The 21,600-nt window shown below is 46.5% G+C and overlaps 1 long non-coding RNA gene across 1 annotated transcript in view; it reads right to left on the reverse strand.

The window, feature by feature from the left end:
• Positions 1-6,335: 6,335 nt before the first annotated feature.
• Positions 6,336-21,600, reverse strand: part of LOC138849406 (uncharacterized) — a 294,363-nt gene continuing 279,098 nt past the window's right edge. The window contains exons 6-8 of the long non-coding RNA XR_011388232.1: positions 17,684-17,745; positions 14,486-14,605; positions 6,336-6,891 (exon numbers count right to left, since the gene is read on the reverse strand). This is a non-coding gene — a long non-coding RNA (uncharacterized lncRNA). The remainder of the gene's footprint in view (positions 6,892-14,485; positions 14,606-17,683; positions 17,746-21,600) is intronic.

A 21,600-nucleotide genomic window follows, 5' to 3' on the forward strand; every position in this document is an offset into this window, starting at 1 on the left:
CTGAGGACACTGACATCAGGACTCGGTCCAGGGCAGCAGTAGACACAAGTGTGCAGCAGGAGCCAGGGCTCGCACTGTCCCAGCGAGAGCCCGGGAGCTCAGCTGGGGCTGCAGAGGTGGCCCAGGGAACCGGTCCGCCCAAGCAGCTGTGACGCCAGGTTGATCCCCTGTGTACCAGGCACCGCCCTGGAGTGGAGTGAGGCAGGGCGCACTCCTGGGAAGGGGGAATCAGCCTCAAGAAGCGGTTTCAACTTCAAACTCGCAAAATGTAAAGCCTGAATTCCTTGAATATGGACTCAAAAAGAACTGAGGTTTTAAGCAGAGAAATCTGAATTATTTTGAGCGAATTTCTCTTCTCTATTAAAAAATTAGCTTAATTTAATTACAGAGAAGTAAATGGAATCACACTGCAGACTTGCAAGCTGTGACTATGAATTTTAAACCTGGGCCGTGGGTGTCATGGCATCTGGCACACAGTAGGTGCTTAATGGTAATTCTCCCACTGACTCCCTCTGCAAACAAACGAAAGGATTTGTCTGGGAGGAAGCCAAGAGGAAGGATGGATTTTTTGACGGGAACGAGAACCCAGTCGTAAAGGAAGTAGCAGGTATCTGTTTTTGCCTGTCCAGTTTATTGTTTTTATTTAAGGCATACGAATTTCATGTAATTCATGTGTACAGACTTAGGAACACAGTGATACTTCCCACCCTACCCTCCCTCCTGCTTCCTGTCCTGATCCCTCTTAAATTTTACAATGCTCTGCTTCCAGTTTACTCTGTACTCATAAGGTTAACCCTACACTAAGCAAAGAGTTCAACAAATAAGAAAAAAAAAAAACAAAAACAAAAACAAAACACTGTTCAGGGCTGTAACCAATCACGGAAGCTCAAAATGTTAATTTCACTCACATACATTACATTTGTGGTACTTTATTAGTTGCCAAAGATCAGGGGAATGGATGGGATTTGTCTTTTTGGGACTACGGGTAACAGTAACCCTATTTTTCTTTGGTGCCCACTGCTCTCCTGCTCTTGCCATCTGATTTGCGGAGGTGGCTCTGGGCCAGAGCACGTCGCCAATCCACACATTCCACCCCTGTGTTCTCCACAGTCTGTTCGAGGAAGGAGCGTGAACAAAGGTTTCATTCCAGCTGGGATACCATTTCGAAGGAGATTCTCTTTCTGTTGAGGTTGGTAAGCTAAATATAAGAAAGCCTGAATAACTGATGCTATCTTGGTAGGATAAGGGAGAATCTGCCTGAAATTTGAACCAATGTGGGAAAAAGAATTGAGAGATTTGGAAAGAAAGGTACAAGGAAATATTACTGGTGTACCTGAATTCATTCATTTTCTTAAAGATTTATATATTTATTTATTTATGTGTGTGGGAGAGGGAGACGGGGAGAGAGGGGGAGAGAGGGAGAGAGAGAGAAAAAAAAAGAAAGGAGAGAGAGAGAGAGAGAGAGAGAAAGTCTTCCACTTGCTGGTCCGCACCCCAGATCGCCTCAGTGGCTGGAGCTGGGCCAATCTGAAGTCAGAAGCCATGAGTTTCCTCCAGATCTCCCACTTGGGTGCAGGGGCCCAAGCAGCCAGGACTCAAATTAGCACCCATGTGGGATGCTGGTGCCACAGGTGGAGTCGTAACCTTCTATGCCACAGCGCCAGCCCTGCTCCATTCATGCTTTAAGGATTTTTTTTTTTTTTTGCTCAAGGAAATTACGTGTCTTCTGTGAGCAAACAGAGCACCTGTGTTCTTGAGACAATAAGTGACTCAGCCTACCTGGAGACTAGAATCCAAGGTGACTGATGGTGGCAGAACAGTCTTGAAAGGCGGATAGCAAATCCCAGGAAGACTCTGGAATGCCAAGCTCAGCATTTGATTTTGGTCTAGAAAGCAGTAGGCAGCTGGAGTCGGTGGAGGAGAGAAGTGACCTAATGAAGATTCTCTGGAAGAAATAGCCCAGAAGCTCTTTCAGAGCTGATTAGAGCAAGGGCGCTTTGCCTGGTGTCCAGGTACTTAACAGCTTTATTTACGTTAATTCCAACTGGAGTGTGGCATTGTCTTCTAGTTTGAATGTGGGTAGCAGACTACAATAGCATTAGCAGTGCTTGACTATTTGTCAGCAAGAAGTTAATTTGTATCCCTTACAGTTGTTGCAGGTGTGTCTAAAATCTCACACTCATCACTGCTTTAAAATTATGGTTGTTACTGAACCCACCACTGGGTCTTGTTGGGTAAGGCTTTATTTAGGGGAGCACACATATTATTACAGCACAGATCTGTGGGAGGAGAGTTTGTATTTAAATAACTATATTTTAATATAATTGGTTTGCTTTGTAATCCTATGTATTTTACTGTGTACAGTTAAGATTGTTCTTTGCAGGAGCCCTTGAGTTGTGCCAAGGGAGCCCATGTCGTGCACGCGTGTGCGCGCACACACACACACACACACACACGCGCCCACCATGACTAAAAGCTCTCACCTTAGAGGAAGCGGGAGGTCTGGAAGCCACCAGGCAAGTGCACAGGCTGCAGCAGAGTCCAACCCGGAAATCTAGAGGATTTCGAGTCAGCAGAAAACCCGGACAGGAAGACATTTCTGCAAGAGGCTTTGACAAAAGTCGAGCTGGAACTAAGGGAGAAAATGACCGTGTGCAATTCAAGCAATACAAGCAGAGCCGTGAGAGTGGGAACTCCAGCTTCGCAACCCTGAGCCAACGGGGCAATGAGTGCACTCAGCAAGCGAGGGAATGGCTGAAACACCGCGTAGGACACGAAGCTGTTTTAGGATCTGCTTTGTGGTCAACCTTGAGATAATGGCACAACTTCCCAAAGGACATATTCCATAGGAAAACCTACGTACCTGCTGGGAGTTCAGCTCAGCGCTCAGGGTCAGGTGGGGCTGTGTACGCAGCCACCGTGTGGAGTGGGGGGGGGTGGACAGAAGTGTGTTCTTCTGGGAGTGGGTGTGGAGGGACCAAGGGCCTGTGGCATGTGGGCTCCAGCCCCGACACCTGGGGGTCTCTCACTTGTGCCTTCTTCTATGCATTGGCTCCCCAAGTTTTCCTCGATGCCCAGGCTGTCTCCGGCACACAATGGCCAACAGAAGTTGGGCTCCCGGTGTGAGTAAGCTTCTTTTCCCAGGATTTGCCTGGGGTCCGAGGCTCCCTGGGAGTTCCGGTGAATGCATGTACAGCTCTGTCTGGGAGAGACCCCATCTGCACTGTTGTCCCACCAGAACCACTAGTAGCGCCTCATTTACACTCACACGCACCCCAGTGTGGATGGCAAAGCTTGCAGCCTCCCTTTGTCCTAAAAGTCACTGAGAATGCACAGTGCAGAGTGATTGGCCTGGGACGTGTGCTCCAGCCTTAGGGCTGAAGATCCGAGTAAGGAAGGATTTTCCAGAACAAAATCAAAACGGAAGAAGACAACATAGGGAGCAAAACCCACAGACGCTCCCCTTCGTGGGTACGAGCAAGTCAAGCAGATTCTCTAGGTTAGAAAAAAAAAAAACAAGTAGGGCCATGCAAAACTTAGCAAGAAAGGGGAGAGTACAAGAGAGCAATTTCACTCAAAAGACAGGAAGGGAGAATTTAAGAGAGGCACTACATTGTGAATGGTAGCTACAATTTATTTATTTTGTGTCTCTGACAGTCTTAGCACAGTGCCTGGCGGTTTTTAATTGAAATCAACACATCAGAGACTACTGGGCCTCAAGATGTAGACTGCTTCCCACGATCTGGGGATGCTGCAGGCCCTCACGAGAAGTCTCAGGGGCACACGGGGCATGCACTATCAGTAGGACGGCAGTCAGCACCCCCACTCCACCTTTCTCCCCTGGGAGATGCCCTGGGAGGATACACAAGGCAGAAGTGACAGTCTTGGCGAGCAAACGGCATACGTGTTAGGTTCACACTGCACAGGGGCTGGAGTGCAAACATCCTTTTCTCTACACATTCTCCAACTTAACCCAGGACTCAAGCCACCATTTCTGACCTGGACAAAGTTCTGACTCTTTTCTACGCAAAATAACGCAGATCTTCCGGATTAAACCTTCATCACTGCAGGACTGAGTTAGTCTACTGGGGATCTCTATCCAGGACCAGCCGCTTTATCTCAGAGCTCCAACGAAAACAAAATGACAAGAATACTTGATTAACCACATGATGAACTTTTTCAAGATAGCAACATCAGAACATTGCATCAGGTGCTGTTGCATGTGACAGATGTGGGGTATCTTACAGCCCACAGATGAAATCATCTAAAGGTTTTCACTTTCTTTGGACCCAGGCTTCTAGACCAGTTTGACACTTAACACTTGTTGGAGTACTGCCCAGATGGTCCCGTTTACTCCAACGTTGTCTTTGTTCATTGCTTACTACTTGGGAGCCTGTATCTTTGGACTCTTTTCTCAGCGATTTGACTCATGTGGTACATTTCTCTGACTTATTCCAAATCCAAAACTTTCGCTCTCTCACCCTGGCAGGTGTATAATAGCTAGGCTGCCCGGAAGATGCTTCAGGCAGAGTTTTTCTCATTAAGGTATGCAGAGACATTATTCTACAGTCTTCTAAATTGCAGTGTTGCCAGAATAAAGTGCAAATGGCGGTCCATTTCTTTCTTCTTGTGTTAGTGACATTTTTTTCTGTCTGGAACTTTACAGGATTTTCTCTTCCCCCTTCAAGTTCAGCAGTTTATCCACGAGATACTGAATCATGTGGCTTTTCTCTCTAACATCGCCTAGCACTTGGGACATTCTTCAGAACTCTGCAGACTCAAGGTTTTCTTTAGCTTCAATTCTCTCATTAGCTCAAGTAAATTTTTTTATTATTTATTTACAAATAAGCATACACGCACACACCCAGTCTGTTCTTTGCTTGTTTTGGGACTGCAATTGTACACAGATTAGGGCTCATGGATATGTCTACTAAAGCAATGTAGGTCTATGCTTGATCTCCCAGTGCAGCTTTGAACAGCCACAGTCTCCTTCGACTCACCTACAAGACTTTGGGGTGACAAGATCAAGGTGAGGCAGCATGTAGCTGACCTGCATCTCACATCAGAGTACCTGCATTCAATTCCTGGCTCCGGGTCCTGACTCCAGCTTCCTGCTAACTTGCACCCTGGGAGACGTTGGTGCTGGCTCAAGAGGGTGGGCTCCTGCCAGCCACATGGGAGACCGGGATTGAGCTCCCAGCTCTTGGTTTCAGCCCCCATATGGTGGGCGTTTCAGGAATGAATCAGCAGATGGAATCTCTCTCTCTCTCTCTCTCTCTCTCTATCTCCAAATACATTATTACTTTTTGAGGTAGAGAAATCTTTAAAAATCAGCTTGAATTCCAGAGACTCATCCTTCCTGGGAATGCTCCTCACCAAGGAGCTGCCTGCACCAGTGCTCCCTGGCCCTTCCCCCTTTCTGCCTGTGGCTTCCAGATCTCTTTGCCCTTGGGCTCGGAGGTCCACCAGATGTGCACCAAGAGAGGGCAGTGGGAAGAGTCTGCATCCTGTGCCAGCTACCAAGAGGCACAGTGTCTGCAGAGAAATTAAAAACCCTAATCAGCCCACTAGAAGCCAGTCTGCCTTTTATTTCCACTGTGCATAGTAAGTTAAGCAATGCCAGTGATAAAACACACATCTCCCCCAAAGTCTCCTGTTAGGCCATTTTAACAACTGCCATGGTTACCCTTGAGTTATATATGTAGGCTTACAATTTGCACATTTTTTGTTAGTTACCTTTTTTTTATGACAGGCAGAGTGGACAGTGAGAGAGAGAGAGAAAGGTCTTCCTTTTCCCATTGGTTCAGCTCCCAACGGCCGCTGTGGCCAGTGCGCTGCGGCCGGCGCGCTGCGCTGATCCGACGGCAGGAGCCAGGTGCTTCTCCTGGTCTCCCATGGGGTGCAGGGCCCAAGGACTTGGGCCATCCTCCACTGCACTCCCAGGCCACAGCAGAGAGCTGGACTGGAAGAGGAGCAATCGGGACAGATTCTGGCGCCCCGACCAGGACTAGAACCCGGTGTGCCAGCGCCGCAGGCGGAGGATTAGCCTATTGAGTCATGGCGCTGGCTTGTTACTTACCTTTTAAGAAACATTGTGATCTGCAGGGAAGTTAATTCTGGAAACACTCCATATAGGTGGATTCAGTTACGAGTTTCTGAGAAGAATGAGTGTCAGTGGTTTGGAGCCATTCCAGCTGCCCACAGATGAAATTCACAGTCGTAGTCCTGTGGCACTGTTGTAGGCTACCATACACTAAAATTAATATTTTGGGGGTCCTTGCCATTTATTTAGACAAAAATTCTAAATACTGGCTCAAAAGAAGCAGACAACATGGTAAGGTTTAAGATTTATTTAGAAAGGGATAGAAATACACAGGAACATAGGAAAAGGGGGGGTCAAAAATTTAAGCTGGGAATTCCATACCAGGCTCTCAGAGGGAGATCAGGAGCCACATATAGGAGTCTACAGACCAGACACGTGTGCAGAGAACAGACAGCACACAAGAGGACCGGGGTGGTCCCAGGCACTCCACGCCTCTTAGTCACTTCCAGAGGAGTTACGCAGTCTGATTGACAGGTGGGTGATACAGATGAGATCGCAGAGGGGCAGGGGAGGGCTTGATCTCCAGCTCATGAACCTTATCAATCTAATCCCATATCATTCCCCGCTCAGGACTCCAGACCTTTAATCTTAAAGGGACGCTGAAGTACGTAGACTCATCAAATCTTCTGTAGCTACTTCCTGCTGGTCAGGGACGCAGGCCCTGCCTGTCCTGGGTGCAGAAATCTCTTCCTATCTCACCTAGTGACTTCATTTCATGAACTGGAGAACCTTCCGTCAATGGCTGTGTCCCCGCCATGGTCATCATTACTCTCAGAAGTCGTTGAGTTCTGAAACATACAAGTCTATCAATCGGCATCAGCAAAACTGGAACAAAGGAGGGTGTGGTCTCCAGCTCATGAATATAATTGATCTAGTTCCGTATCAGTACTGCCCACTCCTGAGTCGCAAAGGCAGGACAAGTCCCACGGACAAGGACAGCACAGTCACTGAAGCGGTGCAACGTGGGCCACCTTACTTCTGCTGCTGGGTGAACACTTGGAGTTCTAATTTATGTTAAAAATATTTTAAAGGAAAATGTGTATGAATTGTACATCATCATAGTTGTGTCTGGGAAGTGAAAAGTTTAGTTCCTACGTGAAATATTTTTGTGAATTCACATAACCTTTTGAAAAATTTACTCTCCTCCATTAATGATTTGTTTATAGACAAAATAAATTATCATTATTGTTGCTGAAAACAGTATTGTCATAAAAAGCAGGGAATATTAATAAGTGACCTATTGGGAGTCAAATGAGGGTGCACACCCCAGGCCCAACCTCTGGGACTCATTGTCTGATGGGATGGTGTCTGCACAGGGGTCAGAGGTGACCCATCTGGCAAGTTGTCATCTCAGTGGAGGTATCAGGACACAGTGACTTCTCGGTTCCCTGCCTGCATCTGCAAGCGCTGGCTCTCTCTAAGCCAGTAACGTGGGGAGCACCCATCCCAGCTTTTTTCTGATACACTATAGCTTCTCAGAATCTGGCCGCAGCAGGAAGTTCCAGGCCATCACAGGGCCAGTACTTCCCTACATAAGTATTATTACCATTGTCCTCATCTTACAGGTGGGAGCTACAACACAGAGACCAGGGAACCTTCCCAAGATGACACAGCCAACAGGAGGCAGAACTGGTACAAAATCCATGCAGGCTTGCTTTTAAAGCCCACGATAGCATTCTATTACTGATAAAATAACTACAAAGTGGTATTTTAAGCACAACAGCACAGGTGTGAATAGAACATAAGGCAACAGTATCCAGCTCTGCCTAGGGGTGGCATGGGGTGGGAGAGACCAGGCTGCACTGGGTTTGATGGCGGGGAGGGGCAGGGGCTGATGCCTGGGTGGAGCCTGGAAACACAAGCAGACATTCGCCCAGGTGAACTGATCCAGAAAGCAGGCACCAAGCAGCCACCATATGGCTGCACCATGGGGAGCTAAGGAAGGGGGCACACAGTAAGAGAGACGACTGGCAAGGTTGCGAGGGCTGGATCCTCAGGAGTCATCAGAGCCAAGGGTTCTGTTTCAGAATATGATGAGTTCTTGGATAAAGCCCTGAGCAACAGGATTCCCCATCCTTCTCTCCCGATAGAGGCTCTCAGTTAATCAAAGAAATGCCATCTGTTCCCACTGTAGCAGCAGGACCCGCTCCACCCATCCCCAGTGCCACCCAGGAGAAGGGAAGGGCTCCTGCAGTGTGGAGGGATTCAGAGCAAACTTCCTCTGCAGGGAGCCCTCCCTGGAAGCAAAACCCTCTGTCCCCGAGCTGCCAGAGCCCGAGACGGGGGCTCCCTGCTGTGGGTGGTGCATGAGGTGTCCCACGGCCCTCTGCTCTAAGAGCTGGTCCCCTGGGGCCTGAGCCAACCAGGAGCAGGTGGGGTGGAACAGGCCTGCAGAATGAGGGGCCTGAACACACAACCCTCCGGGCATCTTTACCTTTCATGCAACACAGTCCTGATGGCCAGGTCTGCGGGTCTTCAAAAAGTTGGTGGAGGGGCCAGGCTTGTGCCGCAACGGTGTGAAGCCTCTGCCTGTGACGTGGGCATCTCATGTCAGAGCACTGGTTTGAGTCCAGCTGCTCCACTTCCAGTCCAGCTCCCTGGTAATGCACTAAGAAGGCAGCAGAAGATGGCCCAAGTGTGTGGGCCCCCGCCACGCAGGTGGGAGACCTGGATGGAGTTTCTGGCTTTTAGCTTCAGCCTTGAGCAGTCTGACTGTTGTGGTCATTTGGGGAATGAACCAGCAGATGTAAAATCTCTCTCTCTCTCTCCTTCTGTCCTTCTATATCTTTGTCACTCTGTTTTTCAAATAAACTCATTAAATCTTTAATAAAAAAGTCATTGAAAAAATTTTAAATATTATGAAAATCTATGTAGGGATTTCAAACTTTTTGGCACCAAAATAAGCTAATCTTTTCATTCATTTTTCCATGAACTTTTTGAAGGACCCTGGCATGTGTGCAAACCAAGGGGGCAAAGAAGAGTAAGCTAAACTGGGAAAAATTAAAAAAAAAAAAAAAGAAAGACAAGTTTCTCATCAATTCCCTGACCTGGGACAAAAACAGACTGGTGAGAGAGGAAAGTAAAAGGGGGAATTGGCAGCAGCTGAGGGATGCTTCCCAGGAGCAAGGAGAAAACTAGGGCAGAAATCCTCCAGACTTCAGAAACCTCCCCACTCAGAGCAAGAGCCCGGCCTGCTGCAATGAGACGGGAGAGGAAGCGAGGCTGCTGTTTGTGAATTCCATTACCACTGCAACCATCTTCCCTCAAAAATGGCAAGGGCCTTTGCCTGAAATATTAATTTGGAAATTAGCATTCATTTGCATCCATTTTTTATGTCCCCAACATTATGAATAAAATTAACTTAACTAATGAAATCAATTGCAGAAGTATCAAAGCCACTATTTAGAGGATGACAGAAAGGAACCACACACACACACACACACACACACACACACACACGCACACACACACCCTCGTATGACCTCTCCTCATTCTGCACACAGAAGGCATTTGTAGACTGAGAAAATGAATGCATGGTCCTTTTAGTAGCTGTTGGACATACAAGGGCACTTCAAAGAGTGTGTGCAAGACAGAATTAAATAAGTTTGTGACAAAGATATTTTGAATACATGCATACATAGGGTTTTCAAGAAGTTCATGGGAAAGCATTTTTTGCAATAACTATGCATGGATTTCACAAACGTCTTATACCAGGGCTGGTGCTGTGGCGTAGCAGGTTAAGTCACTCCTTGGGACATCAGCATCCCCTATTGGAGCAGGGGTTCAAGTCATAGCTGCTCTGCTTCTGATGAAGCTCCCTGCTCATGTGCCTGCGAAAGCAGCAGAGGACGGCTCAAGCACTTGGGGTCCTGCACCCATGTGAGAGCCCCGGATGGGGTTTCAGGACCCTGGTGGCTTTGGCCTGGCCCAGCCATTAGAAGAGTGAATCAGAGATTGAAACCTCTCTCGCGCCCTCTCTCTCTCTCTCTTTCTCTCTGCCTTTCAAATAAAATAGAACAAATCTTTTAAAAAAATTTTACATGAAAATAAATTTATCTTTGAATTCCATTTTCCCATGAATTTTAAAAGTGCTCCTTGCATCCCTCACGCCTTCTGTGCCTCATTCTTCTGAATGCAAGAAGTAGGGAGAACCAAGGTGACTGAATAGGGGTGTCCACCATTCTTCTCCTCCACCATAGAGAAGAAACAAAATAACCTCACAGATATTCTACCCTACTGGACATAACAGGATCACATCCTGACAGACCCAGCTGGATCCAGCTGTGACAACAGCCCCAGCACCCTGGCCTAGGCAGAGTTCTGCACCACGCAGGACTGGCGATGCGGGAGAGCAGGAACTCAGAAGTCGCAGCACTTGTCTCTGCATGCTTGGCTCTCCCCTCTCTCCACCCGAGGCAGTGTTTTCTGGGTATCCAAGCTCCTTGAGCCACTCCAGCTCTGGGGAGCATGTACATTGCACACCCACTGGGCTCTGCAGGTCCCTGCTTCAGTGAGCATCCTCAACTGCCCCCACTGTGACCCGAGCCTGATCTGGCTTTGGCAGAACTGGTTGGTCACCCACACACACCCAGCCTTCTGCGGCCTTCCCTCACGTTGGGTGAATGAGCCAGACTCCAGCTCCACAGCAAAGAGCCGACTCCAGCTTTGGGGATCATGTGGCCTGCTGCAGCTCAGTCTACAGGGACTCCCTTATTCAGCAACCATGGACATTGGTGAGTGCCATGACGCCAACCCACCCAGTTGGCATCAGCTTTGGTGGGCACAAGTGGCAGAGTGTACACACCCTAGACTAGGATAGGGCATTGCCACACTTCCAACCAGCATGACCAAGACCTATGCACACCTGCTAGACCTGAAAGAATCCTCCTGGATGGTATAGACAGGCTAGGCTGCAGCATCCAACTGAAACCAAAGTCAGACCAGCTACCAAACCAACACCCAAAGGCATTTCTTCGGGAAGATTTCCATCCAGGAGGGTTATCCTTTGAAAACGATGGATAGGAGAGGGTCCCAAGATGATGGACTAGCAACAGGGCAGTCTGATTTACAAAGTGGAGAAAGCACACTCTCAGGGTAAAACTGCAGTGGGAGGTCCTGCGAAAGCAGTAGAAATGGCCCGGACCTGTGTGGAAGGTGCAGACACACAGCCACGAGCGATGAGACAGCAAAGGACCCAGCAGCTTGGATCTGGAAAAAAGCACCCACCCTGGCAAACCAGGCGAGACTGGACTGCACAGCCCATGCCGCTGTGGACACAGCTGGAAGCAGAGCTTGGTGAACCGCATCGTTGTTGAGTCCAGCCTGGATCCCTTAGAGCAGCAGGGTGACTGCTCACCCAGAGGAAGGGAAAAAGCGCCCTGTACCTCCCTTCTTCTCCCCTCTACAACAGGGACCTGCAGCCAGTGCTGGGAGGGCTGGCACCATTTTTGGACATGAGCAGGTGGCAGTTGCTCCAGCTCTTGTGTGCGCACCTTGCAGCTATCAGAATCGCCCTCAACCCGGTCAGCAGCAACAACCACAGCAGATCAAGAGTAACATACGGAGATGGTCTCCACCACGCCAGCTGCACCCACCCAACAGCAGGCGGGGAGGCGGAGCCATCCCTATGGAAGGGAAGTGCCACCTGTGGGACTCTCTTACGTGCCCAGCACAATTGCGACGTGAACAGGGCTGCGGCTGGTGGGTATTTTGTGAGCCAGAGAGAAAAACTCATGTCAGGAGGCCAGGACTCGATCTAGCAGGCTGGGGCACACAGGGACAGCGGCTCTGGGAATGTCTCAGAAGACCTGAGAGCCCTGGGTGCTGAGACTACAGAGACACTGTGACTGCGTGAGAGGAGGCAGGGCATAGCTGGGTTCTGGGCAACTGCAGAGCGCTGCTGCACGCTCTCAGAGCTCCTGGGTTGCCTAGAGCAGCTCAGAGAAGAGGGAGCCAGGCTCCCAGGAAGGAGGTGCGTATCACTGCTGCAGTTCATACAGCAGAGTTGATGAGTGCTGAACACACTGGGGGCTAACCCCTGGGCATGCCTCAATTTGGAAGAGAAGGGGTGGTCACACCAACAGAGGTGACCATTCCTCTCCATCCAGTTAACCAGAAGACAGCTACCATGCCCAACTGGGTGTTCCCTTGGATACTCGCCCCATCCTGGTGCACAGACCAGAGCTCCATGGCCAAAGCCACCACACACCTCTTGATAGTAACTGAAAGTGCAAACATTTCACTAAGCCACAGAGGCACAGCTCAAAGATAAAAGCCATCAGAGGGAGAAAAAATATTCTACAAATGCCTAAAAATACATGCAGAAATTTAAGAAACGTAAGAAAAAAGACTCCTGCAAAGGAACACAACAGCATTTCAATTTTAGAATGTGAAGATGAAAAGATTGAGGAAATACTGGAAATGGAATTAAAAAATTAATCATAGGATGACTCAAAAACAACCAGAAGCAAAGCCACAAACACATATGCATATATGATATGAGTGAAGATTTTTCCCATGGAATTGAGATTTTAAAGAAAAATCAAAATGAAACATTAGGAATGAAGAATTCAATAGATCGAATAAAAATGTGGTGAAAGGCCTTAAGAACAGAGTTGATGAGGCAGAAAAAAGAATATCTGAGCTAGAAGGCAAATAAATTCTGCAAATTTTACAGTCCGACCAAAAAAAAAAAAAAAAAAGGGAAGAAATTTGAAAACTTAAAAACAGTGTTGGAGATCTATGGGATACTATCAAATGATCCAACATATGGGTCATAGGAGTTCCTGAAGGTGTGGAAAGAGAGAGGGGACTAGAAGGCCTATTTAGTGATAATTACAGAAAACTTCCCTAATTTGGAGAAAGAAAGGGACATCCAAGTACAGGAAGCACATAGAACCCCTAACAGGTATGACCAGAAAAGATCTTAACCACAATACATTGTAGTCAAATTTTCCATGGTAAAATATATAGAAAAGATTCTAAAATGTGCAAGAGAGAAATGCCAGATTACTTTCAGAAGCTCTCCAATTAGACTCACAGCTGATGCCTCATCAGAAACCCTACATGCTAGAAGATAATGGCAAGATATAGTCCAATAAGAAGAGAAGAAAACTGTCAACCCAGAATACCGTACCCTGCAAAGCTCTTATTTGTGAATGAAGATGAAATAAAGACCTTCCATAACAAACAGAAATTGAAAGAATTTGTCACCATTCGTCCAGCCTTACAAAAGATCCTAAAGAATATGTTACACACAGAAACACAGAAAGAAAACCATCATCATTAAGGAATGCAAAGACAGAAAATCCCCCAGTAAAAGTACAAAAGAGATCCAAAATAAACAACAGGAATACTCACAGACAAATGACAGGGCCAAGTAGTTACTTATCAATAGTTACCTTGTACTTACTCCTCATGTGGGATCTCTGTCCTTAATGTGTTGTCCAATGTGAATTAATGCTATAACTAGTACTGAAACAGTATTTTACACTTTATGTTCTGTGTGGGTGCAAACTGATGAAATCTTTACTTAATGTATACTAAATTGATCTTCTGTATATAAAGATAATTGAAAATGAATCTTGATGTGAATGGAATGGGAGAGGGAGCGGGAGATGGGAGGGTTGTGGGTGGGAGGGAAGTTATGGAGGGGAGTCATTGTAATCCATAAACTGTACTTTGGAAACTTATATTTACTAAATAAAAGTTAAAAAAAATTAGTTACCTTGCATGTAAATGGCCTCAACTCTCCAGGTAAAAGATACAGACTAGCCAAATGGATTTTTTTTAAAAAGATCCATCTGTCTGTTCCCTACAAGAAGCACACCTCACCAACACTCACTTCAAGATCATTCTCCATCAAAGTGGAGTATTATGAAATGTTCGACAAATAACTCCAAAAATGGTGATAAGGATACTCAGAGAGACACAAGGAAATACAGTTGGCTAAATGAAATTAGGGAATCAGTGCATGATAGGAAGGAGAAGTTTAGCAAAGTGATAGAGGTCTTGCAAAAGAACCAAACAGAAAATTCTATTTCTTAAATGATGGAGAAATACTACCCGAGACAAGCAAAACCTGATGGAATGCATCACCCAGACCAGCATTATAGAATACACTTCAGGGTATCCTTAAGAAATAGTAAAAGACAACTAACATCATGAAATATTTGAAAGGATAGAGCCCACAAGAAAAAGAGCAAAGGGTAATTAATAAAAATGAACAGAAGAAATATTAAAGAATAAACAAGAGTAATCCATTACTATTATTAATAATTGACTATAAACTGACTATTAATAATTGACTATCTCAATTCAAGGATTTTGCCTGGTTGATTAGATAAAAACAAGACCCAAGATAATTGCCTGCAAGAAACTCACTTTGGGGCTGGTGTTTGGAGCAGCAGATCAAGCCACAACCTGCAACGCCAGCATCCCACGCGGGAGCGCAAGTTCACTTCTCAGCTGCTCTGCTTCCAATCCAGCTCCCTGCTAATGCACCTGGGAAAGAACAGAAGACGGCTCAAGTGCTTGGGCCCTGCCACCCATGTAGGAGACAGAGTTCCTGGCTTCTGGCTTTGGCCTGCAAGAGCCCTGGTGTTGCAGCTATTTGGGGAGTGAAGCAGTGAATGGGAGAGTTTTCTTTCTCTGTGTAACTCTGCCTTTCAAATACACTTTTTTTCAATCTTTCAAAAAAAAAAGGAAGTAGCTCACTTCGCTAGTAAAGATACACACAGATTGGAAGAGAAAGAACAGAAATAGAGTCTCCATTTAAACAGGAACCAAACTGAGCAGGAGAAGCTGCCCTGATACCAGAAAACATAGACTTCAAGCATACAGGTAGAAAGGAAGAAATTTAACATGACTCTATATGTGGAGAAACCAAAAGATCAGCAAGAGACTATTGGAATGGATAAACAAATCCACAGAGTAGTAGAATACAAAAAAAAAAAAAAAAAAAAACCTCCAAAAAATTGTATACACCACTGATGAACTCACTAAGAAATTATAAGAGCAGCCTCGGGCCGGCGCCGTGGCTCACTAGGCTAATCCTCCGCCTTGCGGTCCCGGTCGGAGAGCCGGATTCTGTCCCGGTTGCCCCTCTTCCAGGCCGGCTCTCTGCTGTGGCCCGGGAGTGCAGTGGAGGATGGCCCAAGTGCTTGGGCCCTGCACCCCATGGGAGACCAGGAGAAGCACCTGGCTCCTGCCATCGGATCAGTGCGGTGTGCTGGCCGCAGCGCGCCAGCCGCGGCAGCCATTGGAGTGTGAACCAACGGCAAAAGGAAGACCTTTCTCTCTGTCTCTCTCTCTCACTGTCTACTCTGCCTGTCAAAAAAAATAAAATTAAAAAAAAAAAAAAAAAAGAGCAGCCCCAGGTGCTGGTTCACGTCCCAGTTGCTCCTCTTCCAATCCAGCTCTCAGCATGTGGCCTGGGAAAACTGAAAGATGGCCCAACATGGGAGTCCCAGAAGAGGCTCCTGGCTCCTGCCTTTGGATCAGCCCAGCTCCAACCATTGCAGCCACTTGGGGAGTGAACCAAAGGATGGAAGGCATCTTTCTCTCTCTTTCTCTCTGTGTCTGTAACTCTACCTCTCACATAAATAAAAAAAAAAAAATCTTTAAGGGAAAAAAAAAAAGAGCAACACCATCCACATTAGCTACCAAATAAATAAAATAAAATACCTCGGAACAGATTTAACCAGTGATATGAAAGAGCTTTCCAGTGAAAATTCCAAAACATTTCTGAAAAAGATTGAACAAGACACAAAAAATGAAAAAATGTGTTCATGGATTAACAGAATTAATATTATTGAAATGTCCACATTACACAAAACGATGTGCAGAATGAACACACAGGTATCACCCCTGCTGTTAGAGGCACAGGATAAAAGGAGGGAGAGAAGCAGTCCTGACACTCCTGCTGACTTGCACCATAGCCCATCCACTAACAAAATACACCTTAACTGGATTAGTGAATGGTTCCCCTTGGGAGTTGGGGGTTAGAAGAAACACAGTAGAGTGCCAGAGGGCACGCCCAGCCCAAGGAGCTAGTCCGAGGTGGACTTGGCTGTGTGCTGCCTGGTTCAGGGACCAACTCCACGATTCGATTTTGCCCCAGTGCCCTGAAAGAATGAACAAGTGGGCTTTTTTTTTTCTTTAAGTCATTTCCAGAACCTGCCGGCTTTGACACAGTGAGCTTCAGCAGTTTACCAAAGCAGACTTCTCTTTCAGTTAGGTGATTTCACTATGAAATGACTCCCTCCATAACAGTGTGGGAGGTACCACACAAGGACACTGCACTGTTAGGAAAAAAAAAGGAAGCAAAAAAGAGGAGACAGAAATGAAGAAATAGAAGAGGAAGACTGATGAAAATGGCGCATCAACTCTATTTAAAACAATTTTCTGAAAAAACAGTGATTGCAAAAGTGCTGAACCAGCTCAGCTGGGAGCAAACCATCGGATTCCCCTTTTAGAGCCAACTCCCTGTTGCTATGAGCAGACCACATATTTGTTAGCATCTCCAAAGAAATGCTAAATCAATAAGCCACCTAGAGGTTGCTGACAAATTGGATGCTGTTCTATAAAAAGCCGAACCTCATTGCCAGGGAAGAACTGAGGACTTGAACAATTTTTGTAAGGAAAGGGCCATGTTCCATCAGCCCCCACCCTCTATCTGACATCCGAGGCAACTCACATTAGGGGCAGGGTCATGATTACAAAAGCCCACCTCATCATTGTTTCGGGGCACTGAGACAAAGTAGAATCTGCAGTTGGTCCTGGAAACCAGGCAGGACAGGGCTGTTACAGTGTGCACAGTGTCCCTCCTATCTGCATGGAGTTTCCTCTGCATGTTCTCCCTCACCCTTCCCTGAGATCACACTCTCTCCACTGTTTTTTTTTTAACTACCCTCCCCTAAACAAGAGCAGTAAGCGCCTTCCCTATTCCGCCATCTTGAAAAACCCCTTAGGTGTTAACTTTCAAGGGAATCTTCCAGCGATCCTCACATTAAAGAAGGAATAAGGAGATTTAGAAAGATGAAGAAGTCAGAGGAAATGTATGTAGTAGAGGTGAAAGAGCCTGAAATGTTCAAAAAATTCCTAATAGATCAAAGCATTCCCAAGAATAAAAGCAGTCAGAGATAAGGTGAATTGAGGTCAGCTTATTAACCTTTTTATAAATGCCTTGTTTCTCCCTACATTGATTAACCCGATATTAGGCCCAGGGCAAAGATTTTCTAAGTGCTTGGAGAAGGGGAGTGGAGGGCGAGCTGTGAGGGAGAGGCGGATGGATGGTGAGTGGCTGGGCTGATGTTTGGATCGTGAGTGGGCGGTGGACAGGTGGATGTGTGTTAAGTCCATAGTCTGCTGGATGCATGGGTGGTTAATGGACAGGTTGATGCGTGGAAGATGAGTTGTTAAATATACCATCATTTAGTAGTCATTGCTGTCAGCCCATGAGAAGGACAGAAGAGCTGATAAGGCACCGTCTTCAGACAGAGCTCCCTAGGAGTTAGTGTGTTGGTGGCTGGCCAGCTTGGGGAATGACTGTCAACCTCCTTTGCTTTTAATCACACCTACCTGCACAATGAGCGTCCCTTTGTCCACAGGACCTGGAGGCAAGAATGTCCCAGCAGCAGACCCTACAACAAGAATCAGATGTAAGTACTTTATTGGGGAAGGAGACACAGAGAGCCCCCCGTAAGGCAATGAGACAGGAGAAAGAATGTAACGGATGAAGGCGCTTTGGCCAAGCCATTGCCACTCTGAGTAAGTGTATTTTCATCCCAAATGAGAACTCTGGGAAGTTATATAAAGCAGTGCCTCAGAGTTTTCCCATCTGAGGGGTTGGGGAGTAGGGGATATTCATACACTAACTGTCATCAGCCATTTTAAAGGCTGTTGGGCATGATGGTAAAATGATCCCCACCGCCTTGGAGTGGCAGCATCTTCTGCTCCCGGCAGGTACAAAGCCCCCCAAGGAGTGTACAAAGAGTGCATGAATGAGTGAGCGAGCAGGTGTGATCCAACACACCACTGAGTGGGAATCACGGTTTGATGCCGGGCAGGGAAGCAGGCAGGTGGCAAGCGTCTTCCAGGCAGGATTTCACACACGAAACCGTGAGTCAGGCACAGCAACCTCGCTGCACCCCTCCTTGGGGGCTGCTCCTACACAAAAATTATTTAATGTTTTCAAAGTGCTTAAAGGAGTCAATTTACTACCTAATTGCGACAGTAACAATCATCATAATAACTTAATAACACATCTGAGTCAGTGACAATAACAATTACAACATAATGTGCTTAACTGAAGGAGGAATTCAGCTTGGAATAGTGGAATATTGCACATGCACGCGTTTGTCGCTGCCATTTCCTTCTCTTTGTTTTTGACTATCTGAGGACGTCTCCACCATAATTTCCCCAAGGACCACATTCAGGAGATGAGGTCTGGAGAGGAGATATAATTACCATCCTGTTTACATACAACTATGCCTGCCTGTGTCCCTGCTGCTGACTTTTCCGTTTCAGAGTGACTCCTGTGATCTCAGTGGCCGTTGGGTCACATTTTTCCTCTTTTCAGTGCAAACTCCCAGCAAGGTCGTAAGCTTCACAATGCTCAAAGCATTGTCCCTTCATAGATACTCAGGCAGCCCCTGTGATGAGCCCTTAAGTAGGTCTGTGACAGTAAAACCTTGTAATGTGGGAAAATTGGAACCAAATAAGGTAATTGCCTAAAGCATGGGAATACATTGTTGTGGAGCTAATGAGTGTATACATTCTTAGTTGTTCTTCCAGTTACCTTATGGGGAAAAAAACGAGAAACTATGTTTTTGCTTAAAAGATGTTTAGGAAATAGACTTCTCATTATAGATGAAATGTGGATTGAACTTAACCTCTTCCATTAGGTAGAGAACACTGGTTCCCAACTCCAGCTGCATTATACCTAGGAACCCCCGAGAAGTATCATTGCCACCTCTTCTGTTCTCACAGCCGTCACAGAAAGGACCGTACACCGCACAGCCACTCCAGCTGCGGCTGATTTAAAATATTCCAAGCCAGCACCGCGGCTCACTAGGCTAATCCTCTGCCTTGCGGCGCCGGCACACCGGGTTCTAGTCCCGGTCGGGGCGCCAGATTCTGTCCCAGTTGCCCCTCTTCCAGGCCAGCTCTCTGCTGTGGCCAGGGAGTGCAGTGGAGGATGGCCCAAGTGCTTGGGCCCTGCACCCCATGGGAGACCAGGATAAGTACCTGGCTCCTGCCTTTGGATCAGCGAGGTGCGCTGGCCGCGGCGGCCATTGGAGGGTGAACCAACGGCAAAGGAAGACCTTTCTCTCTGCCTCTCTCTCTCTCACTGTCCACTCTGCCTGTCAAAAAATAATAAAATAAAATATTCCAATTCTCTTTGCAGTAGGGTTTTACCTGTACTGTTTCCATCTTGAGATGAGAAAACTGGGGCCCAGCATTCCCAAGAGGGTGCTGCTATTATTTGCTCATAGCTAGAACTGAAAGTCAAAACTAGTTCCAGGCCTAGCATCCAGGCCGACCATAATCACTCATCCCTAGCACACATGTTCCCTCCTTATAATCAAGTCCTGACTCCAGTACATGCTAGTCCTTATTCTCACAGATATTCTATTTTAATATATTTAGAGTAAAGGGGCCAGCATTGTGGTACTGCTGCTTGTGATACCGGCATCCTATATTAGAACACTGGTTCCATACAAGCTACTCTGCTTCTGATCCAGTGTCCTGCTCATACACTCGGGAAGCAGAAGGTGATGGCCTGAATACTTGAATTTCTGCCACCCATGTGAGAGATCAGGTGGAGTTCCTGGCTACAGGCTTCAGTCTGGCCCAGTCCCAGCTGTTGACCCAGTGAATGGAATATCTCTATCTATCTGAATATCTACCTATCTATCTAGCTATAGCTATAGCTATATCTCTATCTCTGTCTTTGTTCCATTCTCTCTGTCACTCTGCCTTTCAAAGAAATAAACCTTGTAGCCAGCATTGAGTCACAATAGGTAAAGCTGCTGTCTGCGATGCAGGCATCCCATATGAGAATCAGTTCAACTCATGGCTGCTCCACTTCCTATCCATCTCCCTGCTTATGTGCCTGGGAAATCCACAGAGGTTGGTCCAAGTCCCTGGGCCCCTACCATGCACATGGGAGACCCAGAAGAAGCTCCTGGCTTCTGGCTTCAGCCTGGTCCAGCTCCAGTCATTGTGGCCATTTGGAGAGTGAATTAGCAGATAGTAAATCTCTCTCTCTTTCTCTCTCTCACTTTCTCTCTCTCTCTCTCTCTCTAACTCTGCTTTTCAAATAGATATTTTTTTTAAAAAAGAGAGTAGTACTTAGCAGAAAATACATGCAAATATTTTAAAAAGAAATAAATCTTTACATTTAAGTATATATACATATTTATAGTAAGAGCATAGTTACATTCTACATTCCCACTCAGCTTTCTATTCCCGTATCAGTTAGGACTAGAAACGTCTTTCTCTCTAAAAGCGGAGACTTCTAGAGGCAGGCAATGAGAATGCTTTGGTTCTTCCACATTCATCAGGGACAGGCTCTCTCGTCTTTCTCCTCCACCATCCTAGAACTCGGCTTCCATGGCAAAGGAGCCTCTTCATCTGTGAATGGCCAGCAGACCTCCAGCTCTCACATGTGTAGGCCAGAGGACGGAAGAAGGAAGAAGGGAAGAGCAAAGCACTGTATCTTTCAGCTGAGTCAGTTCCTCAGTTCCGTTGATTCAGACTCCCAAGATGGTTGACTCAGTACTCCACCTCGTTGCCCAGAACACTTACACAAACACATCTAGCGATTAAAAACTTTAAAGGAAAACTTAAAAGGAATGCATCCTTTTAGTTGAGTTCATTATTGCCCTAGTAAACTTAGGAGTTCGTGTCTAAAGAATGAAGGATCAATAATCTTCATTAAAATGTGACTCAAAACACACACGCTGTGCTTTGTCTATGTCTTCCAGAGGTTCACATGTGAAAAGCTTGGTCCTCAATGTTGCATTTTGAGGTGAGTCAGTTCCTGAGAGAATGACTTGTAAGAAGAGGGAGTCTGATCCCTGCACTGCTCTGGCTTCCGGACTGCATGAGATCACGCCCTCTCACATGCATTCCCATTGCAATACTGTCCACTGAGTTGTAACACAGGCAAGGGGGCACTCACAAGAGGCCAAACAGCTGGGGTCCCCCTATCTCGCACTTTCGGCTTCCAGAACTATGAGCTAATTAAGCTTATCCCCTTTATGAAGTACCTGGATTCGGATATTTTGTTATTGCCACAGAAAACAGAGTAAGACAACACATTGCTTTCTCATTCACGTGTACTGGATGAACTGTGGTTCATAGATTGATCTCAGCTAGGCTGGTCTTTAAGCTAGGGCTTCAACGCACTCTATTTCACCTGACTCACTCTCCGGGATTAGAAAGCTACTCCAGAAATGTTCTTTCCTGGGCAATGGCAGAAGTGCAACAGA

Source organism: Oryctolagus cuniculus, chromosome 4 (genome assembly GCF_964237555.1).
Source record: "Oryctolagus cuniculus chromosome 4, mOryCun1.1, whole genome shotgun sequence".
NCBI classification, from domain to species: Eukaryota; Metazoa; Chordata; class Mammalia; order Lagomorpha; family Leporidae; genus Oryctolagus; species Oryctolagus cuniculus.